General features: G+C 46.7%; 46 non-coding genes and 10 pseudogenes across 46 annotated transcripts; all 56 read left to right on the top strand.

Moving 5' to 3' along the window:
- Positions 1-161: 161 nt before the first annotated feature.
- LOC148796268 (5S ribosomal RNA) lies at positions 162-280 on the top strand. Its single transcript, XR_016074795.1, has one exon. It is a non-coding gene; the product is annotated as a 5S ribosomal RNA (ribosomal RNA).
- A 300-nt stretch (positions 281-580) lies between these two features.
- LOC148796267 (5S ribosomal RNA) lies at positions 581-699 on the top strand. The gene has a single exon (XR_016075081.1). It is a non-coding gene; the product is annotated as a 5S ribosomal RNA (ribosomal RNA).
- Positions 700-1052: 353 nt separating this feature from the next.
- On the top strand, positions 1053-1171 carry LOC148796266 (5S ribosomal RNA). Its single transcript, XR_016072703.1, has one exon. It is a non-coding gene; the product is annotated as a 5S ribosomal RNA (ribosomal RNA).
- Positions 1172-1526: 355 nt separating this feature from the next.
- LOC148796265 (5S ribosomal RNA) lies at positions 1527-1645 on the top strand. Its single transcript, XR_016073926.1, has one exon. It is a non-coding gene; the product is annotated as a 5S ribosomal RNA (ribosomal RNA).
- Positions 1646-2000: 355 nt separating this feature from the next.
- Positions 2001-2119, top strand: LOC148796264 (5S ribosomal RNA). The gene has a single exon (XR_016072691.1). It is a non-coding gene; the product is annotated as a 5S ribosomal RNA (ribosomal RNA).
- A 354-nt stretch (positions 2120-2473) lies between these two features.
- On the top strand, positions 2474-2591 carry LOC148796263 (5S ribosomal RNA; annotated as a pseudogene).
- A 355-nt stretch (positions 2592-2946) lies between these two features.
- LOC148796262 (5S ribosomal RNA) lies at positions 2947-3065 on the top strand. Its single transcript, XR_016068777.1, has one exon. It is a non-coding gene; the product is annotated as a 5S ribosomal RNA (ribosomal RNA).
- Positions 3066-3421: 356 nt separating this feature from the next.
- On the top strand, positions 3422-3540 carry LOC148796261 (5S ribosomal RNA). The gene has a single exon (XR_016072018.1). It is a non-coding gene; the product is annotated as a 5S ribosomal RNA (ribosomal RNA).
- Positions 3541-3894: 354 nt separating this feature from the next.
- LOC148796260 (5S ribosomal RNA) lies at positions 3895-4013 on the top strand. Its single transcript, XR_016072680.1, has one exon. It is a non-coding gene; the product is annotated as a 5S ribosomal RNA (ribosomal RNA).
- A 354-nt stretch (positions 4014-4367) lies between these two features.
- On the top strand, positions 4368-4486 carry LOC148796259 (5S ribosomal RNA). Its single transcript, XR_016073925.1, has one exon. It is a non-coding gene; the product is annotated as a 5S ribosomal RNA (ribosomal RNA).
- A 355-nt stretch (positions 4487-4841) lies between these two features.
- LOC148796258 (5S ribosomal RNA) lies at positions 4842-4960 on the top strand. The gene has a single exon (XR_016070706.1). It is a non-coding gene; the product is annotated as a 5S ribosomal RNA (ribosomal RNA).
- A 353-nt stretch (positions 4961-5313) lies between these two features.
- Positions 5314-5432, top strand: LOC148796257 (5S ribosomal RNA). The gene has a single exon (XR_016072669.1). It is a non-coding gene; the product is annotated as a 5S ribosomal RNA (ribosomal RNA).
- Positions 5433-5786: 354 nt separating this feature from the next.
- LOC148796256 (5S ribosomal RNA) lies at positions 5787-5905 on the top strand (annotated as a pseudogene).
- Positions 5906-6261: 356 nt separating this feature from the next.
- On the top strand, positions 6262-6380 carry LOC148796255 (5S ribosomal RNA). Its single transcript, XR_016073355.1, has one exon. It is a non-coding gene; the product is annotated as a 5S ribosomal RNA (ribosomal RNA).
- A 354-nt stretch (positions 6381-6734) lies between these two features.
- Positions 6735-6853, top strand: LOC148796254 (5S ribosomal RNA). The gene has a single exon (XR_016075582.1). It is a non-coding gene; the product is annotated as a 5S ribosomal RNA (ribosomal RNA).
- Positions 6854-7208: 355 nt separating this feature from the next.
- On the top strand, positions 7209-7327 carry LOC148796253 (5S ribosomal RNA). Its single transcript, XR_016072575.1, has one exon. It is a non-coding gene; the product is annotated as a 5S ribosomal RNA (ribosomal RNA).
- Positions 7328-7683: 356 nt separating this feature from the next.
- Positions 7684-7802, top strand: LOC148796252 (5S ribosomal RNA). Its single transcript, XR_016068882.1, has one exon. It is a non-coding gene; the product is annotated as a 5S ribosomal RNA (ribosomal RNA).
- Positions 7803-8156: 354 nt separating this feature from the next.
- Positions 8157-8275, top strand: LOC148796251 (5S ribosomal RNA). Its single transcript, XR_016072658.1, has one exon. It is a non-coding gene; the product is annotated as a 5S ribosomal RNA (ribosomal RNA).
- Positions 8276-8629: 354 nt separating this feature from the next.
- On the top strand, positions 8630-8747 carry LOC148796250 (5S ribosomal RNA; annotated as a pseudogene).
- Positions 8748-9102: 355 nt separating this feature from the next.
- LOC148796249 (5S ribosomal RNA) lies at positions 9103-9221 on the top strand. The gene has a single exon (XR_016072448.1). It is a non-coding gene; the product is annotated as a 5S ribosomal RNA (ribosomal RNA).
- A 354-nt stretch (positions 9222-9575) lies between these two features.
- On the top strand, positions 9576-9694 carry LOC148796248 (5S ribosomal RNA). Its single transcript, XR_016075581.1, has one exon. It is a non-coding gene; the product is annotated as a 5S ribosomal RNA (ribosomal RNA).
- Positions 9695-10049: 355 nt separating this feature from the next.
- Positions 10050-10168, top strand: LOC148796247 (5S ribosomal RNA). The gene has a single exon (XR_016070385.1). It is a non-coding gene; the product is annotated as a 5S ribosomal RNA (ribosomal RNA).
- Positions 10169-10523: 355 nt separating this feature from the next.
- Positions 10524-10642, top strand: LOC148796246 (5S ribosomal RNA). The gene has a single exon (XR_016070478.1). It is a non-coding gene; the product is annotated as a 5S ribosomal RNA (ribosomal RNA).
- A 353-nt stretch (positions 10643-10995) lies between these two features.
- LOC148796245 (5S ribosomal RNA) lies at positions 10996-11114 on the top strand (annotated as a pseudogene).
- Positions 11115-11469: 355 nt separating this feature from the next.
- LOC148796244 (5S ribosomal RNA) lies at positions 11470-11588 on the top strand. Its single transcript, XR_016073924.1, has one exon. It is a non-coding gene; the product is annotated as a 5S ribosomal RNA (ribosomal RNA).
- A 355-nt stretch (positions 11589-11943) lies between these two features.
- On the top strand, positions 11944-12062 carry LOC148796243 (5S ribosomal RNA). The gene has a single exon (XR_016072382.1). It is a non-coding gene; the product is annotated as a 5S ribosomal RNA (ribosomal RNA).
- Positions 12063-12416: 354 nt separating this feature from the next.
- LOC148796242 (5S ribosomal RNA) lies at positions 12417-12535 on the top strand. Its single transcript, XR_016073923.1, has one exon. It is a non-coding gene; the product is annotated as a 5S ribosomal RNA (ribosomal RNA).
- A 356-nt stretch (positions 12536-12891) lies between these two features.
- LOC148796241 (5S ribosomal RNA) lies at positions 12892-13010 on the top strand. Its single transcript, XR_016068871.1, has one exon. It is a non-coding gene; the product is annotated as a 5S ribosomal RNA (ribosomal RNA).
- Positions 13011-13364: 354 nt separating this feature from the next.
- LOC148796240 (5S ribosomal RNA) lies at positions 13365-13483 on the top strand. The gene has a single exon (XR_016072647.1). It is a non-coding gene; the product is annotated as a 5S ribosomal RNA (ribosomal RNA).
- A 354-nt stretch (positions 13484-13837) lies between these two features.
- LOC148796239 (5S ribosomal RNA) lies at positions 13838-13955 on the top strand (annotated as a pseudogene).
- Positions 13956-14310: 355 nt separating this feature from the next.
- Positions 14311-14429, top strand: LOC148796238 (5S ribosomal RNA). Its single transcript, XR_016068860.1, has one exon. It is a non-coding gene; the product is annotated as a 5S ribosomal RNA (ribosomal RNA).
- Positions 14430-14783: 354 nt separating this feature from the next.
- Positions 14784-14902, top strand: LOC148796237 (5S ribosomal RNA). The gene has a single exon (XR_016073657.1). It is a non-coding gene; the product is annotated as a 5S ribosomal RNA (ribosomal RNA).
- Positions 14903-15256: 354 nt separating this feature from the next.
- LOC148796236 (5S ribosomal RNA) lies at positions 15257-15374 on the top strand (annotated as a pseudogene).
- Positions 15375-15729: 355 nt separating this feature from the next.
- On the top strand, positions 15730-15848 carry LOC148796235 (5S ribosomal RNA). The gene has a single exon (XR_016072447.1). It is a non-coding gene; the product is annotated as a 5S ribosomal RNA (ribosomal RNA).
- Positions 15849-16202: 354 nt separating this feature from the next.
- Positions 16203-16321, top strand: LOC148796234 (5S ribosomal RNA). Its single transcript, XR_016075580.1, has one exon. It is a non-coding gene; the product is annotated as a 5S ribosomal RNA (ribosomal RNA).
- Positions 16322-16676: 355 nt separating this feature from the next.
- Positions 16677-16795, top strand: LOC148796233 (5S ribosomal RNA). Its single transcript, XR_016069075.1, has one exon. It is a non-coding gene; the product is annotated as a 5S ribosomal RNA (ribosomal RNA).
- A 355-nt stretch (positions 16796-17150) lies between these two features.
- On the top strand, positions 17151-17269 carry LOC148796232 (5S ribosomal RNA). Its single transcript, XR_016068868.1, has one exon. It is a non-coding gene; the product is annotated as a 5S ribosomal RNA (ribosomal RNA).
- Positions 17270-17622: 353 nt separating this feature from the next.
- Positions 17623-17741, top strand: LOC148796231 (5S ribosomal RNA; annotated as a pseudogene).
- A 355-nt stretch (positions 17742-18096) lies between these two features.
- LOC148796230 (5S ribosomal RNA) lies at positions 18097-18215 on the top strand. The gene has a single exon (XR_016068849.1). It is a non-coding gene; the product is annotated as a 5S ribosomal RNA (ribosomal RNA).
- Positions 18216-18569: 354 nt separating this feature from the next.
- On the top strand, positions 18570-18688 carry LOC148796229 (5S ribosomal RNA). Its single transcript, XR_016073656.1, has one exon. It is a non-coding gene; the product is annotated as a 5S ribosomal RNA (ribosomal RNA).
- Positions 18689-19042: 354 nt separating this feature from the next.
- On the top strand, positions 19043-19160 carry LOC148796228 (5S ribosomal RNA; annotated as a pseudogene).
- A 355-nt stretch (positions 19161-19515) lies between these two features.
- LOC148796227 (5S ribosomal RNA) lies at positions 19516-19634 on the top strand. Its single transcript, XR_016072446.1, has one exon. It is a non-coding gene; the product is annotated as a 5S ribosomal RNA (ribosomal RNA).
- A 354-nt stretch (positions 19635-19988) lies between these two features.
- LOC148796226 (5S ribosomal RNA) lies at positions 19989-20107 on the top strand. Its single transcript, XR_016075579.1, has one exon. It is a non-coding gene; the product is annotated as a 5S ribosomal RNA (ribosomal RNA).
- A 355-nt stretch (positions 20108-20462) lies between these two features.
- On the top strand, positions 20463-20581 carry LOC148796225 (5S ribosomal RNA). The gene has a single exon (XR_016069074.1). It is a non-coding gene; the product is annotated as a 5S ribosomal RNA (ribosomal RNA).
- A 355-nt stretch (positions 20582-20936) lies between these two features.
- Positions 20937-21055, top strand: LOC148796224 (5S ribosomal RNA). The gene has a single exon (XR_016068867.1). It is a non-coding gene; the product is annotated as a 5S ribosomal RNA (ribosomal RNA).
- Positions 21056-21408: 353 nt separating this feature from the next.
- LOC148796223 (5S ribosomal RNA) lies at positions 21409-21527 on the top strand (annotated as a pseudogene).
- Positions 21528-21882: 355 nt separating this feature from the next.
- Positions 21883-22001, top strand: LOC148796222 (5S ribosomal RNA). The gene has a single exon (XR_016075792.1). It is a non-coding gene; the product is annotated as a 5S ribosomal RNA (ribosomal RNA).
- A 355-nt stretch (positions 22002-22356) lies between these two features.
- LOC148796221 (5S ribosomal RNA) lies at positions 22357-22475 on the top strand. Its single transcript, XR_016073157.1, has one exon. It is a non-coding gene; the product is annotated as a 5S ribosomal RNA (ribosomal RNA).
- Positions 22476-22829: 354 nt separating this feature from the next.
- LOC148796220 (5S ribosomal RNA) lies at positions 22830-22948 on the top strand. Its single transcript, XR_016073922.1, has one exon. It is a non-coding gene; the product is annotated as a 5S ribosomal RNA (ribosomal RNA).
- Positions 22949-23304: 356 nt separating this feature from the next.
- Positions 23305-23423, top strand: LOC148796219 (5S ribosomal RNA). Its single transcript, XR_016068836.1, has one exon. It is a non-coding gene; the product is annotated as a 5S ribosomal RNA (ribosomal RNA).
- Positions 23424-23777: 354 nt separating this feature from the next.
- On the top strand, positions 23778-23896 carry LOC148796218 (5S ribosomal RNA). Its single transcript, XR_016072636.1, has one exon. It is a non-coding gene; the product is annotated as a 5S ribosomal RNA (ribosomal RNA).
- A 354-nt stretch (positions 23897-24250) lies between these two features.
- LOC148796217 (5S ribosomal RNA) lies at positions 24251-24368 on the top strand (annotated as a pseudogene).
- A 355-nt stretch (positions 24369-24723) lies between these two features.
- On the top strand, positions 24724-24842 carry LOC148796216 (5S ribosomal RNA). Its single transcript, XR_016075054.1, has one exon. It is a non-coding gene; the product is annotated as a 5S ribosomal RNA (ribosomal RNA).
- A 354-nt stretch (positions 24843-25196) lies between these two features.
- LOC148796215 (5S ribosomal RNA) lies at positions 25197-25315 on the top strand. The gene has a single exon (XR_016075578.1). It is a non-coding gene; the product is annotated as a 5S ribosomal RNA (ribosomal RNA).
- A 355-nt stretch (positions 25316-25670) lies between these two features.
- LOC148796214 (5S ribosomal RNA) lies at positions 25671-25789 on the top strand. Its single transcript, XR_016075577.1, has one exon. It is a non-coding gene; the product is annotated as a 5S ribosomal RNA (ribosomal RNA).
- Positions 25790-26144: 355 nt separating this feature from the next.
- LOC148796213 (5S ribosomal RNA) lies at positions 26145-26263 on the top strand. Its single transcript, XR_016073142.1, has one exon. It is a non-coding gene; the product is annotated as a 5S ribosomal RNA (ribosomal RNA).
- The last annotated feature ends 224 nt before the right edge of the window (positions 26264-26487 follow it).

Below are 26487 nucleotides of genomic sequence, written 5' to 3'. Positions count from 1 at the left end.
CGGGGGTGCGGCAGATCTGAAAAGCAAACACTCTGCTCACGTAGGAGCTTGTGCACGGTTACCAAGGGAGGAAGGCTGCATACACAGTTTTTTCAAGTCTAAAACAATTAATGGAGGGGAGCAAGATAGTGCATAAAGATCTAAGCGAGCATGAATTAAACGGGTGCGATCATACCAGCACTAATGCACCGGATCCCATCAGAACTCCGAAGTTAAGTGTGCGTGGGCGGGAGTAGTCCTAGGATGGGTGACCTCCTGGGAAGTCCTCGTGTTGCACCCCAATTTTATTAATATTTTATTTCGATATCGTATTTGCAAATTCCATTTGTCGTTTCGGCGAGACAAACGCAAACAACGCGCCGGATACTCGGACCATTTGCGGCACGATTGTCATTACTGAATGGGAACCGTGAAAAAACCGGGCTTTTGGCATTCGTCGTGCATTGTGGGCCCCGCGATAGTATTGCATCTATCCAGTTACCAAGGGAGGAAGGCTGCATACACAGTTTTTTCAAGTCTAAAACAATTAATGGAGGGGAGCAAGATAGTGCATAAAGATCTAAGCGAGCATGAATTAAACGGGTGCGATCATACCAGCACTAATGCACCGAATCCCATCAGAACTCTGAAGTTAAGCGTGCTTGGGCGAGAGTAGTACTAGGATGGGTGACCTCCTGGGAAGTCCTCGTGTTGCACCCCAATTTTATTAATATTTTATTTTGATTTGTATTTGCAAATTCCATTTGTTGTTTCTGGGAGATACTGGAAACAATGCGTCGGATACTCGGATCATTTGCGGCACGATCGTCATTACTGAATGGCCACGATGCAAGAACCGGGCTTTCGGCATTCGTCATGCATTGTGGGCCCCGCGATAGTATTGCATCTATCCGGAGGTGCGGCAGATCTGAAAAGCAAACACTCCGCTCACGTAGGAGCTTGTGCACGGTTACCAAGGGAAGAAGGCTGCATACACATTTTTTTCAAATCTAAAACAATTAATGGAAGGGAGCAAGATAGGTCATAAAGATCTAAGCGAGCATGAATTAAACGGGTGCGATCATACCAGCACTAATGCACCGGATCCCATCAGAACTCCGAAGTTAAGCGTGCTTGGGCGAGAGTAGTACTAGGATGGGTGACCTCCTGGGAAGTCCTCGTGTTGCACCCCAATTTTAATAATATTTTATTTTGATTTGTATTTGCAAATTCCATTTGTTGTTTCTGGGAGACAACTGGAAACAATGCGTCGGGTACTCGGACCATTTGCGGCACGATCGTCATTACTGAATGGCAACGATGCAAGAACCGGGCTTTCGGCATTCGTCATGCATTGTGGGCCCCGCGATAGTATTGCATCTATCCGGGGGTGCGGCAGATCTGAAATGCAAACACTCTGCTCACGTAGGAGCTTGTGCACGGTTACCAAGGGAGGAAGGCTGCATACACAGTTTTTTTCAAATCTAAAACAATTAATGGAGGGGAGCAAGATAGTGCATAACGATCTAAGCGAGCATGAATTAAACGGGTGCGATCATACCAGCACTAATGCACCGGATCCCATCAGAACTCCGAAGTTAAGTGTGCATGGGCGGGAGTAGTCCTAGGATGGGTGACCTCCTGGGAAGTCCTCGTGTTGCACCCCAATTTTATTAATATTTTATTTCGATATCGTATTTGCAAATTCCATTTGTCGTTTCGGCGAGACAAACGCAAACAACGCGCCGGATACTCGGACCATTTGCGGCACGATTGTCATTACTGAATGGGAACCGTGAAAAAACCGGGCTTTTGGCATTCGTCGTGCATTGTGGGCCCCGCGATAGTATTGCATCTATCCGGGGGTGCGGCAGATCTAAAAAGCAAACACTCTGCTCACGTAAGAGCTTGTGCACGGTTACCAAGGGAGGAAGGCTGCATACACAGTTTTTTCAAGTCTAAAACAATTAATGGAGGGGAGCAAGATAGTGCATAAAGATCTAAGCGAGCATGAACTAAACGGGTGCGATCATACCAGCACTAATGCACCGGATCCCATCAGAACTCCGAAGTTAAGCGTGCTTGGGCGAGAGTAGTACTAGGATGGGTGACCTCCTGGGAAGTCCTCGTGTTGCACCCCAATTTTATTAATATTTTATTTTGATTTGTATTTGCAAATTCCATTTGTTGTTTCTGGGAGACAACTGGAAACAATGCGTCGGATACTCGGACCATTTGCGGCACGATCGTCATTACTGAATGGCAACGATGCAAGAACCGGGCTTTCGGCATTCGTCATGCATTGTGGGCCCCGCGATAGTATTGCATCTATCCGGGGGTGCGGCAGATCTGAAATACAAACACTCTGCTCACGTAGGAGCTTGTGCACGGTTACCAAGGGAGGAAGGCTGCATACACAGTTTTTTCAAATCTAAAACAATTAATGGAGGGGAGCAAGATAGTGCATAAAGATCTAAGCGAGCATGAATTAAACGGGTGCTATCATACCAGCACTAATGCACCGGATCTCATCAGAACTCCGAAGTTAAGTGTGTTGGGCGAGAGTAGTATTAGGATGGGTGACCTCCTGGGAAGTCCTTGTGTTTCACCCCAATTTTATTAATATTTTATTTCGATATCGTATTTGCAAATTCCATTTGTCAAGTCGACGAGACAAACTCAAACAACGCGCCGGATACTCGGACCATTTGCGGCACGATCGTCATTACTGAATGGGAACCGTGCAAAAACCGGGCTTTTGGCATTCGTCGTGCATTGTGGGCCCCGCGATAGTATTGCATCTATCCGGGGGTGCGGCAGATCTGAAAAGCAAACACTCTGCTCACGTAGGAGCTTGTGCACGGTTACCAAGGGAGGAAGGCTGCATACACAGTTTTTTCAAGTCTAAAACAATTAATGGAGGGGAGCAAGATAGTGCATAAAGATCTAAGCGAGCATGAATTAAACGGGTGCGATCATACCAGCACAAATGCACCGGATCCCATCAGAACTCCGAAGTTAAGTGTGCATGGGAGGGAGTAGTCCTAGGATGGGTGACCTCCTGGGAAGTCCTCGTGTTGCACCCCAATTTTATTAATATTTTATTTCGATATCGTATTTGCAAATTCCATTTGTCGTTTCGGCGAGACAAACGCAAACAACGCGCCAGATACTCGGACCATTTGCGGCACGATTGTCATTACTGAATGGGAACCGTGAAAAAACCGGGCTTTTGGCATTCGTCGTGCATTGTGGGCCCCGCGATAGTATTGCATCTATCCGGGGGTGCGGCAGATCTAAAAAGCAAACACTCTGCTCACGTAAGAGCTTGTGCACGGTTACCAAGGGAGGAAGGCTGCATACACAGTTTTTTTCAAGTCTAAAACAATTAATGGAGGGGAGCAAGATAGTGCATAAAGATCTAAGCGAGCATGAATTAAACGGGTGCGATCATACCAGCACTAATGCACCGGATCCCATCAGAACTCTGAAGTTAAGCGTGCTTGGGCGAGAGTAGTACTAGGATGGGCGACCTCCTGGGAAGTCCTCGTGTTGCACCCCAATTTTATTAACATTTTATTTTGATTTGTATTTGCAAATTCCATTTGTTGTTTCTGGGAGACAACTGGAAACAATGCGTCGGATACTCGGACCATTTGCGGCACGATCGTCATTACTGAATGGCAACGATGCAAGAACCGGGCTTTCGGCATTCGTCATGCATTGTGGGCCCCGCGATAGTATTGCATCTATCCGGGGGTGCGGCAGATCTGAAATACAAACACTCTGCTCACGTAGGAGCTTGTGCACGGTTACCAAGGGAGGAAGGCTGCATACACAGTTTTTTCAAATCTAAAACAATTAATGGAGGGGAGCAAGATAGTGCATAAAGATCTAAGCGAGCATGAATTAAACGGGTGCGATCATACCAGCACTAATGCACCGGATCCCATCAGAACTCCGAAGTTAAGCGTGCTTGGGCGAGAGTAGTACTAGGATGGGTGACCTCCTGGGAAGTCCTCGTGTTGCACCCCAATTTTATTAATATTTTATTTTGATTTGTATTTGCAAATTCCATTTGTTGTTTCTGGGAGACAACTGGAAACAATGCGTCGGATACTCGGACCATTTGCGGCACGATCGTCATTACTGAATGGCAACGATGCAAGAACCGGGCTTTTGGCATTCGTCGTGCATTGTGGGCCCCGCGATAGTATTGCATCTATCCGGGGGTGCGGCAGATCTGAAAAGCAAACACTCTGCTCACGTAGGAGCTTGTGCACGGTTACCAAGGGAGGAAGGCTGCATACACAGTTTTTTCAAGTCTAAAACAATTAATGGAGGGGAGCAAGATAGTGCATAAAGATCTAAGCGAGCATGAATTAAACGGGTGCGATCATACCAGCACTAATGCACCGGATCCCATCAGAACTCCGAAGTTAAGTGTGCATGGGCGGGAGTAGTCCTAGGATGGGTGACCTCCTGGGAAGTCCTCGTGTTGCACCCCAATTTTATTAATATTTTATTTCGATATCGTATTTGCAAATTCCATTTGTCGTTTCGGCGAGACAAACGCAAACAACGCGCCGGATACTCGGACCATTTGCGGCACGATTGTCATTACTGAATGGGAACCGTGAAAAAACCGGGCTTTTGGCATTCGTCGTGCATTGTGGGCCCCGCGATAGTATTGCATCTATCCGGGGGTGCGGCAGATCTAAAAAGCAAACACTCTGCTCACGTAGGAGCTTGTGCACGGTTACCAAGGGAGGAAGGCTGCATACACAGTTTTTTCAAGTCTAAAACAATTAATGGAGGGGAGCAAGATAGTGCATAAAGATCTAAGCGAGCATGAATTAAACGGGTGCGATCATACCAGCACTAATGCACCGAATACCATCAGAACTCTGAAGTTAAGCGTGCTTGGGCGAGAGTAGTACTAGGATGGGTGACCTCCTGGGAAGTCCTCGTGTTGCACCCCAATTTTATTAATATTTTATTTTGATTTGTATTTGCAAATTCCATTTGTTGTTTCTGGGAGATACCGGAAACAATGCGTCGGATACTCGGATCATTTGCGGCACGATCGTCATTACTGAATGGCCACGATGCAAGAACCGGGCTTTCGGCATTCGTCATGCATTGTGGGCCCCGCGATAGTATTGCATCTATCCGGAGGTGCGGCAGATCTGAAAAGCAAACACTCCGCTCACGTAGGAGCCTGTGCACGGTTACCAAGGGAAGAAGGCTGCATACACATTTTTTTCAAATCTAAAACAATTAATGGAAGGGAGCAAGATAGGTCATAAAGATCTAAGCGAGCATGAATTAAACGGGTGCGATCATACCAGCACTAATGCACCGGATCCCATCAGAACTCCGAAGTTAAGCGTGCTTGGGCGAGAGTAGTACTAGGATGGGTGACCTCCTGGGAAGTCCTCGTGTTGCACCCCAATTTTATTAATATTTTATTTTGATTTGTATTTGCAAATTCCATTTGTTGTTTCTGGGAGACAACTGGAAACAATGCGTCGGATACTCGGACCATTTGCGGCACGATCGTCATTACTGAATGGCAACGATGCAAGAACCGGGCTTTCGGCATTCGTCATGCATTGTGGGCCCCGCGATAGTATTGCATCTATCCGGGGGTGCGGCAGATCTGAAATACAAACACTCTGCTCACGTAGGAGCTTGTGCACGGTTACCAAGGGAGGAAGGCTGCATACACAGTTTTTTCAAATCTAAAACAATTAATGGAGGGGAGCAAGATAGTGCATAAAGATCTAAGCGAGCATGAATTAAACGGGTGCGATCATACCAGCACAAATGCACCGGATCCCATCAGAACTCCGAAGTTAAGTGTGGTTGGGCGAGAGTAGTATTAGGATGGGTGACCTCCTGGGAAGTCCTAGTGTTTCACCCCAATTTTATTAATATTTTATTTCGATATCGTATTTGCAAATTCCATTTGTCGTTTCGGCGAGACAAACGCAAACAACGCGCCGGATACTCGGACCATTTGCGGCACGATTGTCATTACTGAATGGGAACCGTGAAAAAACCGGGCTTTTGGCATTCGTCGTGCATTGTGGGCCCCGCGATAGTATTGCATCTATCCGGGGGTGCGGCAGATCTAAAAAGCAAACACTCTGCTCACGTAAGAGCTTGTGCACGGTTACCAAGGGAGGAAGGCTGCATACACAGTTTTTTTCAAGTCTAAAACAATTAATGGAGGGGAGCAAGATAGTGCATAAAGATCTAAGCGAGCATGAATTAAATGGGTGCGATCATACCAGCACTAATGCACCGGATCCCATCAGAACTCCGAAGTTAAGCGTGCTTGGGCGAGAGTAGTACTAGGATGTGTGACCTCCTGGGAAGTCCTCGTGTTGCACCCCAATTTTATTAATATTTTATTTTGATTTGTATTTGCAAATTCCATTTGTTGTTTCTGGGAGACAACTGGAAACAATGCGTCGGATACTCGGACCATTTGCGGCACGATCGTCATTACTGAATGGCAACGATGCAAGAACCGGGCTTTCGGCATTCGTCATGCATTGTGGGCCCCGCGATAGTATTGCATCTATCCGGGGGTGCGGCAGATCTGAAATACAAACACTCTGCTCACGTAGGAGCTTGTGCACGGTTACCAAGGGAGGAAGGCTGCATACACAGTTTTTTCAAATCTAAAACAATTAATGGAGGGGAGCAAGATAGTGCATAAAGATCTAAGCGAGCATGAATTAAACGGGTGCGATCATACCAGCACAAATGCACCGGATCCCATCAGAACTCCGAAGTTAAGTGTGCTTGGGCGAGAGTAGTATTAGGATGGGTGACCTCCTGGGAAGTCCTTGTGTTTCACCCCAATTTTATTAATATTTTATTTTGATATCGTATTTGCAAATTCCATTTGTCGTGTCGGCGAGACAAACTCAAACAACGCGCCGGATACTCGGACCATTTGCGGCACGATCGTCATTACTGAATGGGAACCGTGCAAAAACCGGGCTTTTGGCATTCGTCGTGCATTGTGGGCCCCGCGATAGTATTGCATCTATCCGGGGGTGCGGCACATCTGAAAAGCAAACACTCTGCTCACGTAGGAGCTTGTGCACGGTTACCAAGGGAGGAAGGCTACATACACAGTTTTTTCAAGTCTAAAACAATTAATGGAGGGGAGCAAGATAGTGCATAAAGATCTAAGCGAGCATGAATTAAACGGGTGCGATCATACCAGCACAAATGCACCGGATCCCATCAGAACTCCGAAGTTAAGTGTGCATGGGCGGGAGTAGTCCTAGGATGGGTGACCTCTTGGGAAGTCCTCGTGTTGCACCCCAATTTTATTAATATTTTATTTCGATATCGTATTTGCAAATTCCATTTGTCGTTTCGGCGAGACAAACGCAAACAACGCGCCGGATACTCGGACCATTTGCGGCACGATTGTCATTACTGAATGGGAACCGTGAAAAAACCGGGCTTTTGGCATTCGTCGTGCATTGTGGGCCCCGCGATAGTATTGCATCTATCCGGGGGTGCGGCAGATCTAAAAAGCAAACACTCTGCTCACGTAAGAGCTTGTGCACGGTTACCAAGGGAGGAAGGCTGCATACACAGTTTTTTTCAAGTCTAAAACAATTAATGGAGGGGAGCAAGATAGTGCATAAAGATCTAAGCGAGCATGAATTAAATGGGTGCGATCATACCAGCACTAATGCACCGGATCCCATCAGAACTCCGAAGTTAAGCGTGCTTGGGCGAGAGTAGTACTAGGATGGGTGACCTCCTGGGAAGTCCTCGTGTTGCACCCTAATTTTATTAATATTTTATTTTGATTTGTATTTGCAAATTCCATTTGTTGTTTCTGGGAGACAACTGGAAACAATGCGTCGGATACTCGGACCATTTGCGGCACGATCGTCATTACTGAAGGGCAACGATGCAAGAACCGGGCTTTCGGCATTCGTCATGCATTGTGGGCCCCGCGATAGTATTGCATCTATCCGGGGGTGCGGCAGATCTAAAAAGCAAACACTCTGCTCACGTAAGAGCTTGTGCACGGTTACCAAGGGAGGAAGGCTGCATACACAGTTTTTTCAAGTCTAAAACAATTAATGGAGGGGAGTAAGATAGTGCATAAAGATCTAAGCGAGCATGAATTAAACGGGTGCGATCATACCAGCACTAATGCACCGGATCCCATCAGAACTCCGAAGTTAAGCGTGCTTGGGCGAGAGTAGTACTAGGATGGGTGACCTCCTGGGAAGTCCTCGTGTTGCACCCCAATTTTATTAATATTTTATTTTGATTTGTATTTGCAAATTCCATTTGTTGTTTCTGGGAGACAACTGGAAACAATGCGTCGGATACTCGGACCATTTGCGGCACGATCGTCATTACTGAATGGCAACGATGCAAGAACCGGGCTTTCGGCATTCGTCATGCATTGTGGGCCCCGCGATAGTATTGCATCTATCCGGGGGTGCGGCAGATCTGAAATGCAAACACTCTGCTCACGTAGGAGCTTGTGCACGGTTACCAAGGGAGGAAGGCTGCATACACAGTTTTTTCAAATCTAAAACAATTAATGGAGGGGAGCAAGATAGTGCATAAAGATCTAAGCGAGCATGAATTAAACGGGTGCGATCATAGCAGCACTAATGCACCGGATCCCATCAGAGCTCCGAAGTTAAGTGTGCATGGCGGGAGTAGTCCTAGGATGGGTGACCTCCTGGGAAGTCCTCGTGTTGCACCCCAATTTTATTAATATTTTATTTCGATATCGTATTTGCAAATTCCATTTGTCGTTTCGGCGAGACAAACGCAAACAACGCGCCAGATACTCGGACCATTTGCGGCACAATCGTCATTACTGAATGAGAACCGTGCAAAAACCGGGCTTTTGGCATTCGTCGTGCATTGTGGGCCCCGCGATAGTATTGCATCTATCCGGGGGTGCGACAGATCTGAAAAGCAAACACTCTGCTCACGTAAGAGCTTGTGCACGGTTACCAAGGGAGGAAGGCTGCATACACAGTTTTTTCAAGTCTAAAACAATTAATGGAGGGGAGCAAGATAGTGCACAAAGATCTAAGCGAGCATGAATTAAACGGGTGCGATCATACCAGCACTAATGCACCGGATCTCATCAGAACTCCGAAGTTAAGCGTGCTTGGGCGAGAGTAGTACTAGGAAGGGTGACCTCCTGGGAAGTCCTCGTGTTGCACCCCAATTTTATTAATATTTTATTTTGATTTGTATTTGCAAATTCCATTTGTTGTTTCTGGGAGACAACTGGAAACAATGCGTCGGATACTCGGACCATTTGCGGCACGATCGTCATTACTGAATGGCAACGATGCAAGAACCGGGATTTCGGCATTCGTCGTGCATTGTGGGCCCCGCGATAGTATTGCATCTATCCGGAGGTGCGGCAGATCTGAAAAGCAAACACTCCGCTCACGTAGGAGCTTGTGCACGGTTACCAAGGGAGGAAGGCTGCATACACATTTTTTTCAAATCTAAAACAATTGATGGAAGGGAGCAAGATAGTTCATAAAGATCTAAGCGAGCATGAATTAAACGGGTGCGATCATACCAGCACAAATGCACCGGATCCCATCAGAACTCCGAAGTTAAGTGTGCTTGGGCGAGAGTAGTATTAGGATGGGTGACCTCCTGGGAAGTCCTTGTGTTTCACCCCAATTTTATTAATATTTTATTTCGATATCGTATTTGCAAATTCCATTTGTCGTGTCGGCGAGACAAACTCAAACAACGCGCCGGATACTCGGACCATTTGCGGCACGATCGTCATTACTGAATGGGAACCGTGCAAAAACCGGGCTTTTGGCATTCGTCGTGCATTGTGGGCCCCGCGATAGTATTGCATCTATCCGGGGGTGCGGGAGATCTGAAAAGCAAACACTCTGCTCACGTAGGAGCTTGTGCACGGTTACCAAGGGAGGAAGGCTGCATACACAGTTTTTTCAAGTCTAAAACAATTAATGGAGGGGAGCAAGATAGTGCATAAAGATCTAAGCGAGCATGAATTAAACGGGTGCGATCATACCAGCACTAATGCACCGGATCCCATCAGAACTCCGAAGTTAAGTGTGCATGGGCGGGAGTAGTCCTAGGATGGGTGACCTCCTGGGAAGTCCTCGTGTTCCACCCCAATTTTATTAATATTTTATTTCGATATCGTATTTGCAAATTCCATTTGTCGTTTCGGCGAGACAAACGCAAACAACGCGCCGGATACTCGGACCATTTGCAGCACGATTGTCATTACTGAATGGGAACCGTGAAAAAACCGGGCTTTTGGCATTCGTCGTGCATTGTGGGCCCCGCGATAGTATTGCATCTATCCGGGGGTGCGGCAGATCTAAAAAGCAAACACTCTGCTCACGTAGGAGCTTGTGCACGGTTACCAAGGGAGGAAGGCTGCATACACAGTTTTTTCATGTCTAAAACAATTAATGGAGGGGAGCAAGATAGTGCATAAAGATATATGCGAGCATGAATTAAACGGGTGCGATCATACTAGCACTAATGCACCGAATCCCATCAGAGCTCTGAAGTTAAGCGTGCTTGGGCGAGAGTAGTACTAGGATGGGTGACCTCCTGGGAAGTCCTCGTGTTGCACCCCAATTTTATTAATATTTTATTTTGATTTGTATTTGCAAATTCCATTTATTGTTTCTGGGAGATACTGGAAACAATGCGTCGGATACTCGGACCATTTGCGGCACGATGGTCATTACTGAATGGCCACGATGCAAGAACCGGGCTTTCGGCATTCGTCATGCATTGTGGGCCCCGCGATAGTATTGCATCTATCCGGAGGTGCGGCAGATCTGAAAAGCAAACACTCCGCTCACGTAGGAGCTTGTGCACGGTTACCAAGGGAAAGAGGCTGCATACACATTTTTTTCAAATCTAAAACAATTAATGGAAGGGAGCAAGATAGGTCATAAAGATCTAAGCGAGCATGAATTAAACGGGTGCTATCATACCAGCACTAATGCACCGGATCTCATCAGAACTCCGAAGTTAAGTGTGCTTGGGTGAGAGTAGTATTAGGATGGGTGACCTCCTGGGAAGTCCTTGTGTTTCACCCCAATTTTATTAATATTTTATTTCGATATCGTATTTGCAAATTCCATTTGTCGTTTCGGCGAGACAAACTCAAACAACGCGCCGGATACTCGGACCATTTGCGGCACGATCGTCATTACTGAATGGGAACCGTGCAAAAACCGGGCTTTTGGCATTCGTCGTGCATTGTGGGCCCCGCGATAGTATTGCATCTATCCGGGGGTGCGGCAGATCTGAAAAGCAAACACTCTTCTCACGTAGGAGCTTGTGCACGGTTACCAAGGGAGGAAGGCTGCATACACAGTTTTTTCAAGTCTAAAACAATTAATGGAGGGGAGCAAGATAGTGCATAAAGATCTAAGCGAGCATGAATTAAACGGGTGCGATCATACCAGCACTAATGCACCGGATCCCATCAGAACTCCGAAGTTAAGTGTGCATGGGCGGGAGTAGTCCTAGGATGGGTGACCTCCTGGGAAGTCCTCGTGTTGCACCCCAATTTTATTAATATTTTATTTCGATATCGTATTTGCAAATTCCATTTGTCGTTTCGGCGAGACAAACGCAAACAACGCGCCGGATACTCGGACCATTTGCGGCACGATTGTCATTACTGAATGGGAACCGTGAAAAAACCGGACTTTTGGCATTCGTCGTGCATTGTGGGCCCCGCGATAGTATTGCATCTATCCGGGGGTGCGGCAGATCTAAAAAGCAAACACTCTGCTCACGTAAGAGCTTGTGCACGGTTACCAAGGGAGGAAGGCTGCATACACAGTTTTTTCAAGTCTAAAACAATTAATGGAGGGGAGCAAGATAGTGCATAAAGATCTAAGCGAGCATGAATTAAACGGGTGCGATCATACTAGCACTAATGCACCGGAACCCATCAGAACTCCGAAGTTAAGCGTGCTTGGGCGAGAGTAGTACTAGGATGGGTGACCTCCTGGGAAGTTCTCGTGTTGCACCCCAATTTTATTAATATTTTATTTTGATTTGTATTTGCAAATTCCATTTGTTGTTTCTGGGAGACAACTGGAAACAATGCGTCGGATACTCGGACCATTTGCGGCACGATCGTCATTACTGAATGGCAACGATGCAAGAACCGGGCTTTCGGCATTCGTCATGCATTGTGGGCCCCGCGATAGTATTGCATCTATCCGGGGGTGCGGCACATCTGAAAAGCAAACACTCTGCTCACGTAGGAGCTTGTGCACGGTTACCAAGGGAGGAAGGCTACATACACAGTTTTTTCAAGTCTAAAACAATTAATGGAGGGGAGCAAGATAGTGCATAAAGATCTAAGCGAGCATGAATTAAACGGGTGCGATCATACCAGCACTAATGCACCGGATCCCATCAGAACTCCGAAGTTAAGTGTGCATGGGCGGGAGTAGTCCTAGGATGGGTGACCTCCTGGGAAGTCCTCGTGTTGCACCCCAATTTTATTAATATTTTATTTCGATATCGTATTTGCAAATTCCATTTGTCGTTTCGGCGAGACAAACGCAAACAACGCGCCGGATACTCGGACCATTTGCGGCACGATTGTCATTACTGAATGGGAACCGTGAAAAAACCGGGCTTTTGGCATTCGTCGTGCATTGTGGGCCCCGCGATAGTATTGCATCTATCCGGGGGTGCGGCAGATCTAAAAAGCAAACACTCTGCTCACGTAAGAGCTTGTGCACGGTTACCAAGGGAGGAAGGCTGCATACACAGTTTTTTTCAAGTCTAAAACAATTAATGGAGGGGAGCAAGATAGTGCATAAAGATCTAAGCGAGCATGAATTAAACGGGTGCGATCATACCAGCACTAATGCACCGGATCCCATCAGAACTCCGAAGTTAAGCGTGCTTGGGCGAGAGTAGTACTAGGATGGGTGACCTCCTGGGAAGTCCTCGTGTTGCACCCTAATTTTATTAATATTTTATTTTGCTTTGTATTTGCAAATTCCATTTGTTGTTTCTGGGAGACAACTGGAAACAATGCGTCGGATACTCGGACCATTTGCGGCACGATCGTCATTACTGAAGGGCAACGATGCAAGAACCGGGCTTTCGGCATTCGTCATGCATTGTGGGCCCCGCGATAGTATTGCATCTATCCGGGGGTGCGGCAGATCTAAAAAGCAAACACTCTGCTCACGTAAGAGCTTGTGCACGGTTACCAAGGGAGGAAGGCTGCATACACAGTTTTTTCAAGTCTAAAACAATTAATGGAGGGGAGTAAGATAGTGCATAAAGATCTAAGCGAGCATGAATTAAACGGGTGCGATCATACCAGCACTAATGCACCGGATCCCATCAGAACTCCGAAGTTAAGCGTGCTTGGGCGAGAGTAGTACTAGGATGGGTGACCTCCTGGGAAGTCCTCGTGTTGCACCCCAATTTTATTAATATTTTATTTTGATTTGTATTTGCAAATTCCATTTGTTGTTTCTGGGAGACAACTGGAAACAATGCGTCGGATACTCGGACCATTTGCGGCACGATCGTCATTACTGAATGGCAACGATGCAAGAACCGGGCTTTCGGCATTCGTCATGCATTGTGGGCCCCGCGATAGTATTGCATCTATCCGGGGGTGCGGCAGATCTGAAATGCAAACACTCTGCTCACGTAGGAGCTTGTGCACGGTTACCAAGGGAGGAAGGCTGCATACACAGTTTTTTCAAATCTAAAACAATTAATGGAGGGGAGCAAGATAGTGCATAAAGATCTAAGCGAGCATGAATTAAACGGGTGCGATCATAGCAGCACTAATGCACCGGATCCCATCAGAGCTCCGAAGTTAAGTGTGCATGGCGGGAGTAGTCCTAGGATGGGTGACCTCCTGGGAAGTCCTCGTGTTGCACCCCAATTTTATTAATATTTTATTTCGATATCGTATTTGCAAATTCCATTTGTCGTTTCGGCGAGACAAACGCAAACAACGCGCCGGATACTCGGACCATTTGCGGCACAATCGTCATTACTGAATGAGAACCGTGCAAAAACCGGGCTTTTGGCATTCGTCGTGCATTGTGGGCCCCGCGATAGTATTGCATCTATCCGGGGGTGCGACAGATCTGAAAAGCAAACACTCTGCTCACGTAAGAGCTTGTGCACGGTTACCAAGGGAGGAAGGCTGCATACACAGTTTTTTCAAGTCTAAAACAATTAATGGAGGGGAGCAAGATAGTGCACAAAGATCTAAGCGAGCATGAATTAAACGGGTGCGATCATACCAGCACTAATGCACCGGATCCCATCAGAACTCCGAAGTTAAGCGTGCTTGGGCGAGAGTAGTACTAGGATGGGTGACCTCCTGGGAAGTCCTCGTGTTGCACCCTAATTTTATTAATATTTTATTTTGATTTGTATTTGCAAATTCCATTTGTTGTTTCTGGGAGACAACTGGAAACAATGCGTCGGATACTCGGACCATTTGCGGCACGATCGTCATTACTGAAGGGCAACGATGCAAGAACCGGGCTTTCGGCATTCGTCATGCATTGTGGGCCCCGCGATAGTATTGCATCTATCCGGGGGTGCGGCAGATCTAAAAAGCAAACACTCTGCTCACGTAAGAGCTTGTGCACGGTTACCAAGGGAGGAAGGCTGCATACACAGTTTTTTCAAGTCTAAAACAATTAATGGAGGGGAGTAAGATAGTGCATAAAGATCTAAGCGAGCATGAATTAAACGGGTGCGATCATACCAGCACTAATGCACCGGATCCCATCAGAACTCCGAAGTTAAGCGTGCTTGGGCGAGAGTAGGACTAGGATGGGTGACCTCCTGGGAAGTCCTCGTGTTGCACCCCAATTTTATTAATATTTTATTTTGATTTGTATTTGCAAATTCCATTTGTTGTTTCTGGGAGACAACTGGAAACAATGCGTCGGATACTCGGACCATTTGCGGCACGATCGTCATTACTGAATGGCAACGATGCAAGAACCGGGCTTTCGGCATTCGTCATGCATTGTGGGCCCCGCGATAGTATTGCATCTATCCGGGGGTGCGGCAGATCTGAAATGCAAACACTCTGCTCACGTAGGAGCTTGTGCACGGTTACCAAGGGAGGAAGGCTGCATACACAGTTTTTTCAAATCTAAAACAATTAATGGAGGGGAGCAAGATAGTGCATAAAGATCTAAGCGAGCATGAATTAAACGGGTGCGATCATAGCAGCACTAATGCACCGGATCCCATCAGAGCTCCGAAGTTAAGTGTGCATGGCGGGAGTAGTCCTAGGATTGGTGACCTCCTGGGAAGTCCTCGTGTTGCACCCCAATTTTATTAATATTTTATTTCGATATCGTATTTGCAAATTCCATTTGTCATTTCGGCGAGACAAACGCAAACAACGCGCCGGATACTCGGACCATTTGCGGCACAATCGTCATTACTGAATGAGAACCGTGCAAAAACCGGGCTTTTGGCATTCGTCGTGCATTGTGGGCCCCGCGATAGTATTGCATCTATCCGGGGGTGCGACAGATCTGAAAAGCAAACACTCTGCTCACGTAAGAGCTTGTGCACGGTTACCAAGGGAGGAAGGCTGCATACACAGTTTTTTCAAGTCTAAAACAATTAATGGAGGGGAGCAAGATAGTGCACAAAGATCTAAGCGAGCATGAATTAAACGGGTGCGATCATACCAGCACTAATGCACCGGATCTCATCAGAACTCCGAAGTTAAGCGTGCTTGGGCGAGAGTAGTACTAGGAAGGGTGACCTCCTGGGAAGTCCTCGTGTTGCACCCCAATTTTATTAATATTTTATTTTGATTTGTATTTGCAAATTCCATTTGTTGTTTCTGGGAGACAACTGGAAACAATGCGTCGGATACTCGGACCATTTGCGGCACGATCGTCATTACTGAATGGCAACGATGCAAGAACCGGGATTTCGGCATTCGTCGTGCATTGTGGGCCCCGCGATAGTATTGCATCTATCCGGAGGTGCGGCAGATCTGAAAAGCAAACACTCCGCTCACGTAGGAGCTTGTGCACGGTTACCAAGGGAGGAAGGCTGCATACACATTTTTTTCAAATCTAAAACAATTAATGGAAGGGAGCAAGATAGTTCATAAAGATCTAAGCGAGCATGAATTAAACGGGTGCGATCATACCAGCACAAATGCACCGGATCCCATCAGAACTCCGAAGTTAAGTGTGCTTGGGCGAGAGTAGTATTAGGATGGGTGACCTCCTGGGAAGTCCTTGTGTTTCACCCCAATTTTATTAATATTTTATTTCGATATCGTATTTGCAAATTCCATTTGTCGTGTCGGCGAGACAAACTCAAACAACGCGCCGGATACTCGGACCATTTGCGGCACGATCGTCATTACTGAATGGGAACCGTGCAAAAACCGGGCTTTTGGCATTCGTCGTGCATTGTGGGCCCCGCGATAGTATTGCATCTATCCGGGGGTGCGGGAGATCTGAAAAGCAAACACTCTGCTCACGTAGGAGCTTGTGCACGGTTACCAAGGGAGGAAGGCTGCATACACAGTTTTTTCAAGTCTAAAACAATTAATGGAGGGGAGCAAGATAGTGCATAAAGATCTAAGCGAGCATGAATTAAACGGGTGCGATCATACCAGCACTAATGCACCGGATCCCATCAGAACTCCGAAGTTAAGTGTGCATGGGCGGGAGTAGTCCTAGGATGGGTGACCTCCTGGGAAGTCCTCGTGCTGCACCCCAATTTTATTAATATTTTATTTCGATATCGTATTTGCAAATTCCATTTGTCGTTTCGGCGAGACAAACGCAAACAACGCGCCGGATACTCGGACCATTTGCAGCACGATTGTCATTACTGAATGGGAACCGTGAAAAAACCGGGCTTTTGGCATTCGTCGTGCATTGTGGGCCCCGCGATAGTATTGCATCTATCCGGGGGTGCGGCAGATCTAAAAAGCAAACACTCAGCTCACGTAGGAGCTTGTGCACGGTTACCAAGGGAGGAAGGCTGCATACACAGTTTTTTCATGTCTAAAACAATTAATGGAGGGGAGCAAGATAGTGCATAAAGATCTAAGCGAGCATGAATTAAACGGGTGCGATCATACTAGCACTAAAGCACCGAATCCCATCAGAACTCTGAAGTTAAGCGTGCTTGGGCGAGAGTAGTACTAGGATGGGTGACCTCCTGGGAAGTCCTCGTGTTGCACCCCAATTTTATTAATATTTTATTTTGATTTGTATTTGCAAATTCCATTTATTGTTTCTGGGAGATACTGGAAACAATGCGTCGGATACTCGGACCATTTGCGGCACGATCGTCATTACTGAATGGCCACGATGCAAGAACCGGGCTTTCGGCATTCGTCATGCATTGTGGGCCCCGCGATAGTATTGCATCTATCCGGAGGTGCGGCAGATCTGAAAAGCAAACACTCCGCTCACGTAGGAGCTTGTGCACGGTTACCAAGGGAAAGAGGCTGCATACACATTTTTTTCAAATCTAAAACAATTAATGGAAGGGAGCAAGATAGGTCATAAAGATCTAAGCGAGCATGAATTAAACGGGTGCTATCATACCAGCACTAATGCACCGGATCTCATCAGAACTCCGAAGTTAAGTGTGCTTGGGTGAGAGTAGTATTAGGATGGGTGACCTCCTGGGAAGTCCTTGTGTTTCACCCCAATTTTATTAATATTTTATTTCGATATCGTATTTGCAAATTCCATTTGTCGTTTCGGCGAGACAAACGCAAACAACGCGCCGGATACTCGGACCATTTGCGGCACAATCGTCATTACTGAATGAGAACCGTGCAAAAACCGGGCTTTTGGCATTCGTCGTGCATTGTGGGCCCCGCGATAGTATTGCATCTATCCGGGGGTGCGACAGATCTGAAAAGCAAACACTCTGCTCACGTAAGAGCTTGTGCACGGTTACCAAGGGAGGAAGGCTGCATACACAGTTTTTTCAAGTCTAAAACAATTAATGGAGGGGAGCAAGATAGTGCACAAAGATCTAAGCGAGCATGAATTAAACGGGTGCGATCATACCAGCACTAATGCACCGGATCCCATCAGAACTCCGAAGTTAAGCGTGCTTGGGCGAGAGTAGTACTAGGATGGGTGACCTCCTGGGAAGTCCTCGTGTTGCACCCTAATTTTATTAATATTTTATTTTGATTTGTATTTGCAAATTCCATTTGTTGTTTCTGGGAGACAACTGGAAACAATGCGTCGGATACTCGGACCATTTGCGGCACGATCGTCATTACTGAAGGGCAACGATGCAAGAACCGGGCTTTCGGCATTCGTCATGCATTGTGGGCCCCGCGATAGTATTGCATCTATCCGGGGGTGCGGCAGATCTAAAAAGCAAACACTCTGCTCACGTAAGAGCTTGTGCACGGTTACCAAGGGAGGAAGGCTGCATACACAGTTTTTTCAAGTCTAAAACAATTAATGGAGGGGAGTAAGATAGTGCATAAAGATCTAAGCGAGCATGAATTAAACGGGTGCGATCATACCAGCACTAATGCACCGGATCCCATCAGAACTCCGAAGTTAAGCGTGCTTGGGCGAGAGTAGGACTAGGATGGGTGACCTCCTGGGAAGTCCTCGTGTTGCACCCCAATTTTATTAATATTTTATTTTGATTTGTATTTGCAAATTCCATTTGTTGTTTCTGGGAGACAACTGGAAACAATGCGTCGGATACTCGGACCATTTGCGGCACGATCGTCATTACTGAATGGCAACGATGCAAGAACCGGGCTTTCGGCATTCGTCATGCATTGTGGGCCCCGCGATAGTATTGCATCTATCCGGGGGTGCGGCAGATCTGAAATGCAAACACTCTGCTCACGTAGGAGCTTGTGCACGGTTACCAAGGGAGGAAGGCTGCATACACAGTTTTTTCAAATCTAAAACAATTAATGGAGGGGAGCAAGATAGTGCATAAAGATCTAAGCGAGCATGAATTAAACGGGTGCGATCATAGCAGCACTAATGCACCGGATCCCATCAGAGCTCCGAAGTTAAGTGTGCATGGCGGGAGTAGTCCTAGGATTGGTGACCTCCTGGGAAGTCCTCGTGTTGCACCCCAATTTTATTAATATTTTATTTCGATATCGTATTTGCAAATTCCATTTGTCATTTCGGCGAGACAAACGCAAACAACGCGCCGGATACTCGGACCATTTGCGGCACAATCGTCATTACTGAATGAGAACCGTGCAAAAACCGGGCTTTTGGCATTCGTCGTGCATTGTGGGCCCCGCGATAGTATTGCATCTATCCGGGGGTGCGACAGATCTGAAAAGCAAACACTCTGCTCACGTAAGAGCTTGTGCACGGTTACCAAGGGAGGAAGGCTGCATACACAGTTTTTTCAAGTCTAAAACAATTAATGGAGGGGAGCAAGATAGTGCACAAAGATCTAAGCGAGCATGAATTAAACGGGTGCGATCATACCAGCACTAATGCACCGGATCTCATCAGAACTCCGAAGTTAAGCGTGCTTGGGCGAGAGTAGTACTAGGAAGGGTGACCTCCTGGGAAGTCCTCGTGTTGCACCCCAATTTTATTAATATTTTATTTTGATTTGTATTTGCAAATTCCATTTGTTGTTTCTGGGAGACAACTGGAAACAATGCGTCGGATACTCGGACCATTTGCGGCACGATCGTCATTACTGAATGGCAACGATGCAAGAACCGGGATTTCGGCATTCGTCGTGCATTGTGGGCCCCGCGATAGTATTGCATCTATCCGGAGGTGCGGCAGATCTGAAAAGCAAACACTCCGCTCACGTAGGAGCTTGTGCACGGTTACCAAGGGAGGAAGGCTGCATACACATTTTTTTCAAATCTAAAACAATTAATGGAAGGGAGCAAGATAGTTCATAAAGATCTAAGCGAGCATGAATTAAACGGGTGCGATCATACCAGCACAAATGCACCGGATCCCATCAGAACTCCGAAGTTAAGTGTGCTTGGGCGAGAGTAGTATTAGGATGGGTGACCTCCTGGGAAGTCCTTGTGTTTCACCCCAATTTTATTAATATTTTATTTCGATATCGTATTTGCAAATTCCATTTGTCGTGTCGGCGAGACAAACTCAAACAACGCGCCGGATACTCGGACCATTTGCGGCACGATCGTCATTACTGAATGGGAACCGTGCAAAAACCGGGCTTTTGGCATTCGTCGTGCATTGTGGGCCCCGCGATAGTATTGCATCTATCCGGGGGTGCGGGAGATCTGAAAAGCAAACACTCTGCTCACGTAGGAGCTTGTGCACGGTTACCAAGGGAGGAAGGCTGCATACACAGTTTTTTCAAGTCTAAAACAATTAATGGAGGGGAGCAAGATAGTGCATAAAGATCTAAGCGAGCATGAATTAAACGGGTGCGATCATACCAGCACTAATGCACCGGATCCCATCAGAACTCCGAAGTTAAGTGTGCATGGGCGGGAGTAGTCCTAGGATGGGTGACCTCCTGGGAAGTCCTCGTGCTGCACCCCAATTTTATTAATATTTTATTTCGATATCGTATTTGCAAATTCCATTTGTCGTTTCGGCGAGACAAACGCAAACAACGCGCCGGATACTCGGACCATTTGCAGCACGATTGTCATTACTGAATGGGAACCGTGAAAAAACCGGGCTTTTGGCATTCGTCGTGCATTGTGGGCCCCGCGATAGTATTGCATCTATCCGGGGGTGCGGCAGATCTAAAAAGCAAACACTCAGCTCACGTAGGAGCTTGTGCACGGTTACCAAGGGAGGAAGGCTGCATACACAGTTTTTTCATGTCTAAAACAATTAATGGAGGGGAGCAAGATAGTGCATAAAGATCTAAGCGAGCATGAATTAAACGGGTGCGATCATACTAGCACTAAAGCACCGAATCCCATCAGAACTCTGAAGTTAAGCGTGCTTGGGCGAGAGTAGTACTAGGATGGGTGACCTCCTGGGAAGTCCTCGTGTTGCACCCCAATTTTATTAATATTTTATTTTGATTTGTATTTGCAAATTCCATTTATTGTTTCTGGGAGATACTGGAAACAATGCGTCGGATACTCGGACCATTTGCGGCACGATCGTCATTACTGAATGGCCACGATGCAAGAACCGGGCTTTCGGCATTCGTCATGCATTGTGGGCCCCGCGATAGTATTGCATCTATCCGGAGGTGCGGCAGATCTGAAAAGCAAACACTCCGCTCACGTAGGAGCTTGTGCACGGTTACCAAGGGAAAGAGGCTGCATACACATTTTTTTCAAATCTAAAACAATTAATGGAAGGGAGCAAGATAGGTCATAAAGATCTAAGCGAGCATGAATTAAACGGGTGCTATCATACCAGCACTAATGCACCGGATCTCATCAGAACTCCGAAGTTAAGTGTGCTTGGGTGAGAGTAGTATTAGGATGGGTGACCTCCTGGGAAGTCCTTGTGTTTCACCCCAATTTTATTAATATTTTATTTCGATATCGTATTTGCAAATTCCATTTGTCGTTTCGGCGAGACAAACTCAAACAACGCGCCGGATACTCGGACCATTTGCGGCACGATCGTCATTACTGAATGGGAACCGTGCAAAAACCGGGCTTTTGGCATTCGTCGTGCATTGTGGGCCCCGCGATAGTATTGCATCTATCCGGGGGTGCGGCAGATCTGAAAAGCAAACGCTCTTCTCACGTAGGAGCTTGTGCACGGTTACCAAGGGAGGAAGGCTGCATACACAGTTTTTTCAAGTCTAAAACAATTAATGGAGGGGAGCAAGATAGTGCATAAAGATCTAAGCGAGCATGAATTAAACGGGTGCGATCATACCAGCACTAATGCACTGGATCCCATCAGAACTCCGAAGTTAAGTGTGCATGGGCGGGAGTAGTCCTAGGATGGGTGACCTCCTGGGAAGTCCTCGTGTTGCACCCCAATTTTATTAATATTTTATTTCGATATCGTATTTGCAAATTCCATTTGTCGTTTCGGCGAGACAAACGCAAACAACGCGCCGGATACTCGGACCATTTGCGGCACGATTGTCATTACTGAATGGGAACCGTGAAAAAACCGGGCTTTTGGCATTCGTCGTGCATTGTGGGCCCCGCGATAGTATTGCATCTATCCGGGGGTGCGGCAGATCTAAAAAGCAAACACTCTGCTCACGTAAGAGCTTGTGCACGGTTACCAAGGGAGGAAGGCTGCATACACAGTTTTTTCAAGTCTAAAACAATTAATGGAGGGGAGCAAGATAGTGCATAAAGATCTAAGCGAGCATGAATTAAACGGGTGCGATCATACTAGCACTAATGCACCGGAACCCATCAGAACTCCGAAGTTAAGCGTGCTTGGGCGAGAGTAGTACTAGGATGGGTGACCTCCTGGGAAGTCCTCGTGTTGCACCCCAATTTTATTAATATTTTATTTTGATTTGTATTTGCAAATTCCATTTGTTGTTTCTGGGAGACAACTGGAAACAATGCGTCGGATACTCGGACCATTTGCGGCACGATCGTCAATACTGAATGGCAACGATGCAAGAACCGGGCTTTCGGCATTCGTCATGCATTGTGGGCCCCGCGATAGTATTGCATCTATCTGGGGGTGCGGCACATCTGAAAAGCAAACACTCTGCTCACGTAGGAGCTTGTGCACGGTTACCAAGGGAGGAAGGCTACATACACAGTTTTTTCAAGTCTAAAACAATTAATGGAGGGGAGCAAGATAGTGCATAAAGATCTAAGCGAGCATGAATTAAACGGGTGCGATCATACCAGCACTAATGCACCGGATCCCATCAGAACTCCGAAGTTAAGTGTGCATGGGCGGGAGTAGTCCTAGGATGGGTGACCTCCTGGGAAGTCCTCGTGTTGCACCCCAATTTTATTAATATTTTATTTCGATATCGTATTTGCAAATTCCATTTGTCGTTTCGGCGAGACAAACGCAAACAACGCGCCGGATACTCGGACCATTTGCGGCACGATTGTCATTACTGAATGGGAACCGTGAAAAAACCGGGCTTTTGGCATTCGTCGTGCATTGTGGGCCCCGCGATAGTATTGCATCTATCCGGGGGTGCGGCAGATCTAAAAAGCAAACACTCTGCTCACGTAAGAGCTTGTGCACGGTTACCAAGGGAGGAAGGCTGCATACACAGTTTTTTTCAAGTCTAAAACAATTAATGGAGTGGAGCAAGATAGTGCATAAAGATCTAAGCGAGCATGAATTAAACGGGTGCGATCATACCAGCACTAATGCACCGGATCCCATCAGAACTCCGAAGTTAAGCGTGCTTGGGCGAGAGTAGTACTAGGATGGGTGACCTCCTGGGAAGTCCTCGTGTTGCACCCTAATTTTATTAATATTTTATTTTGATTTGTATTTGCAAATTCCATTTGTTGTTTCTGGGAGACAACTGGAAACAATGCGTCGGATACTCGGACCATTTGCGGCACGATCGTCATTACTGAAGGGCAACGATGCAAGAACCGGGCTTTCGGCATTCGTCATGCATTGTGGGCCCCGCGATAGTATTGCATCTATCCGGGGGTGCGGCAGATCTAAAAAGCAAACACTCTGCTCACGTAAGAGCTTGTGCACGGTTACCAAGGGAGGAAGGCTGCATACACAGTTTTTTCAAGTCTAAAACAATTAATGGAGGGGAGTAAGATAGTGCATAAAGATCTAAGCGAGCATGAATTAAACGGGTGCGATCATACCAGCACTAATGCACCGGATCCCATCAGAACTCCGAAGTTAAGCGTGCTTGGGCGAGAGTAGTACTAGGATGGGTGACCTCCTGGGAAGTCCTCGTGTTGCACCCCAATTTTATTAATATTTTATTTTGATTTGTATTTGCAAATTCCATTTGTTGTTTCTGGGAGACAACTGGAAACAATGCGTCGGATACTCGGACCATTTGCGGCACGATCGTCATTACTGAATGGCAACGATGCAAGAACCGGGCTTTCGGCATTCGTCATGCATTGTGGGCCCCGCGATAGTATTGCATCTATCCGGGGGTGCGGCAGATCTGAAATGCAAACACTCTGCTCACGTAGGAGCTTGTGCACGGTTACCAAGGGAGGAAGGCTGCATACACAGTTTTTTCAAATCTAAAACAATTAATGGAGGGGAGCAAGATAGTGCATAAAGATCTAAGCGAGCATGAATTAAACGGGTGCGATCATAGCAGCACTAATGCACCGGATCCCATCAGAGCTCCGAAGTTAAGTGTGCATGGCGGGAGTAGTCCTAGGATGGGTGACCTCCTGGGAAGTCCTCGTGTTGCACCCCAATTTTATTAATATTTTATTTCGATATCGTATTTGCAAATTCCATTTGTCGTTTCGGCGAGACAAACGCAAACAACGCGCTGGATACTCGGACCATTTGCGGCACAATCGTCATTACTGAATGAGAACCGTGCAAAAACCGGGCTTTTGGCATTCGTCGTGCATTGTGGGCCCCGCGATAGTATTGCATCTATCCGGGGGTGCGACAGATCTGAAAAGCAAACACTCTGCTCACGTAAGAGCTTGTGCACGGTTACCAAGGGAGGAAGGCTGCATACACAGTTTTTTCAAGTCTAAAACAATTAATGGAGGGGAGCAAGATAGTGCACAAAGATCTAAGCGAGCATGAATTAAACGGGTGCGATCATACCAGCACTAATGCACCGGATCTCATCAGAACTCCGAAGTTAAGCGTACTTGGGCGAGAGTAGTACTAGGAAGGGTGACCTCCTGGGAAGTCCTCGTGTTGCACCCCAATTTTATTAATATTTTATTTTGATTTGTATTTGCAAATTCCATTTGTTGTTTCTGGGAGACAACTGGAAACAATGCGTCGGATACTCGGACCATTTGCGGCACGATCGTCATTACTGAATGGCAACGATGCAAGAACCGGGATTTCGGCATTCGTCGTGCATTGTGGGCCCCGCGATAGTATTGCATCTATCCGGAGGTGCGGCAGATCTGAAAAGCAAACACTCCGCTCACGTAGGAGCTTGTGCACGGTTACCAAGGGAGGAAGGCTGCATACACATTTTTTTCAAATCTAAAACAATTAATGGAAGGGAGCAAGATAGTTCATAAAGATCTAAGCGAGCATGAATTAAACGGGTGCGATCATACCAGCACAAATGCACCGGATCCCATCAGAACTCCGAAGTTAAGTGTGCTTGGGCGAGAGTAGTATTAGGATGGGTGACCTCCTGGGAAGTCCTTGTGTTTCACCCCAATTTTATTAATATTTTATTTCGATATCGTATTTGCAAATTCCATTTGTCGTGTCGGCGAGACAAACTCAAACAACGCGCCGGATACTCGGACCATTTGCGGCACGATCGTCATTACTGAATGGGAACCGTGCAAAAACCGGGCTTTTGGCATTCGTCGTGCATTGTGGGCCCCGCGATAGTATTGCATCTATCCGGGGGTGCGGGAGATCTGAAAAGCAAACACTCTGCTCACGTAGGAGCTTGTGCACTGTTACCAAGGGAGGAAGGCTGCATACACAGTTTTTTCAAGTCTAAAACAATTAATGGAAGGGAGCAAGATAGTTCATAAAGATCTAAGCGAGCATGAATTAAACGGGTGCGATCATACCAGCACAAATGCACCGGATCCCATCAGAACTCCGAAGTTAAGTGTGCTTGGGCGAGAGTAGTATTAGGATGGGTGACCTCCTGGGAAGTCCTTGTGTTTCACCCCAATTTTATTAATATTTTATTTCGATATCGTATTTGCAAATTCCATTTGTCGTTTCGGCGAGACAAACGCAAACAACGCGCCGGATACTCGGACCATTTGCGGCACAATCGTCATTACTGAATGAGAACCGTGCAAAAACCGGGCTTTTGGCATTCGTCGTGCATTATGGGCCCCGCGATAGTATTGCATCTATCCGGGGGTGCGACAGATCTGAAAAGCAAACACTCTGCTCACGTAGGAGCTTGTGCACGGTTACCAAGGGAGGAAGGCTGCATACACAGTTTTTTCAAGTCTAAAACAATTAATGGAGGGGAGCAAGATAGTGCACAAAGATCTAAGCGAGCATGAATTAAACGGGTGCGATCATACCAGCACTAATGCACCGGATCTCATCAGAACTCCGAAGTTAAGCGTGCTTGGGCGAGAATAGTACTAGGAAGGGTGACCTCCTGGGAAGTCCTCGTGTTGCACCCCAACTTTATTAATATTTTATTTTGATTTGTATTTGCAAATTCCATATGTTGTTTCTGGGAGACAACTGGAAACAATGCGTCGGATACTCGGACCATTTGCGGCACGATCGTCATTACTGAATGGCAACGATGCAAGAACCGGGCTTTCGGCATTCGTCATGCATTGTGGGCCCCGCGATAGTATTGCATCTATCCGGGGGTGCGGCAGATCTGAAATGCAAACAC

The sequence above is a fragment of the Nelumbo nucifera genome, chromosome 4 (genome assembly GCF_055504915.1).
Source record: "Nelumbo nucifera cultivar China Antique chromosome 4, China Antique-T2T, whole genome shotgun sequence".
Lineage (NCBI taxonomy): Eukaryota > Viridiplantae > Streptophyta > Magnoliopsida > Proteales > Nelumbonaceae > Nelumbo > Nelumbo nucifera.
This window is presented reverse-complemented; position numbering and strand designations above follow the sequence as displayed.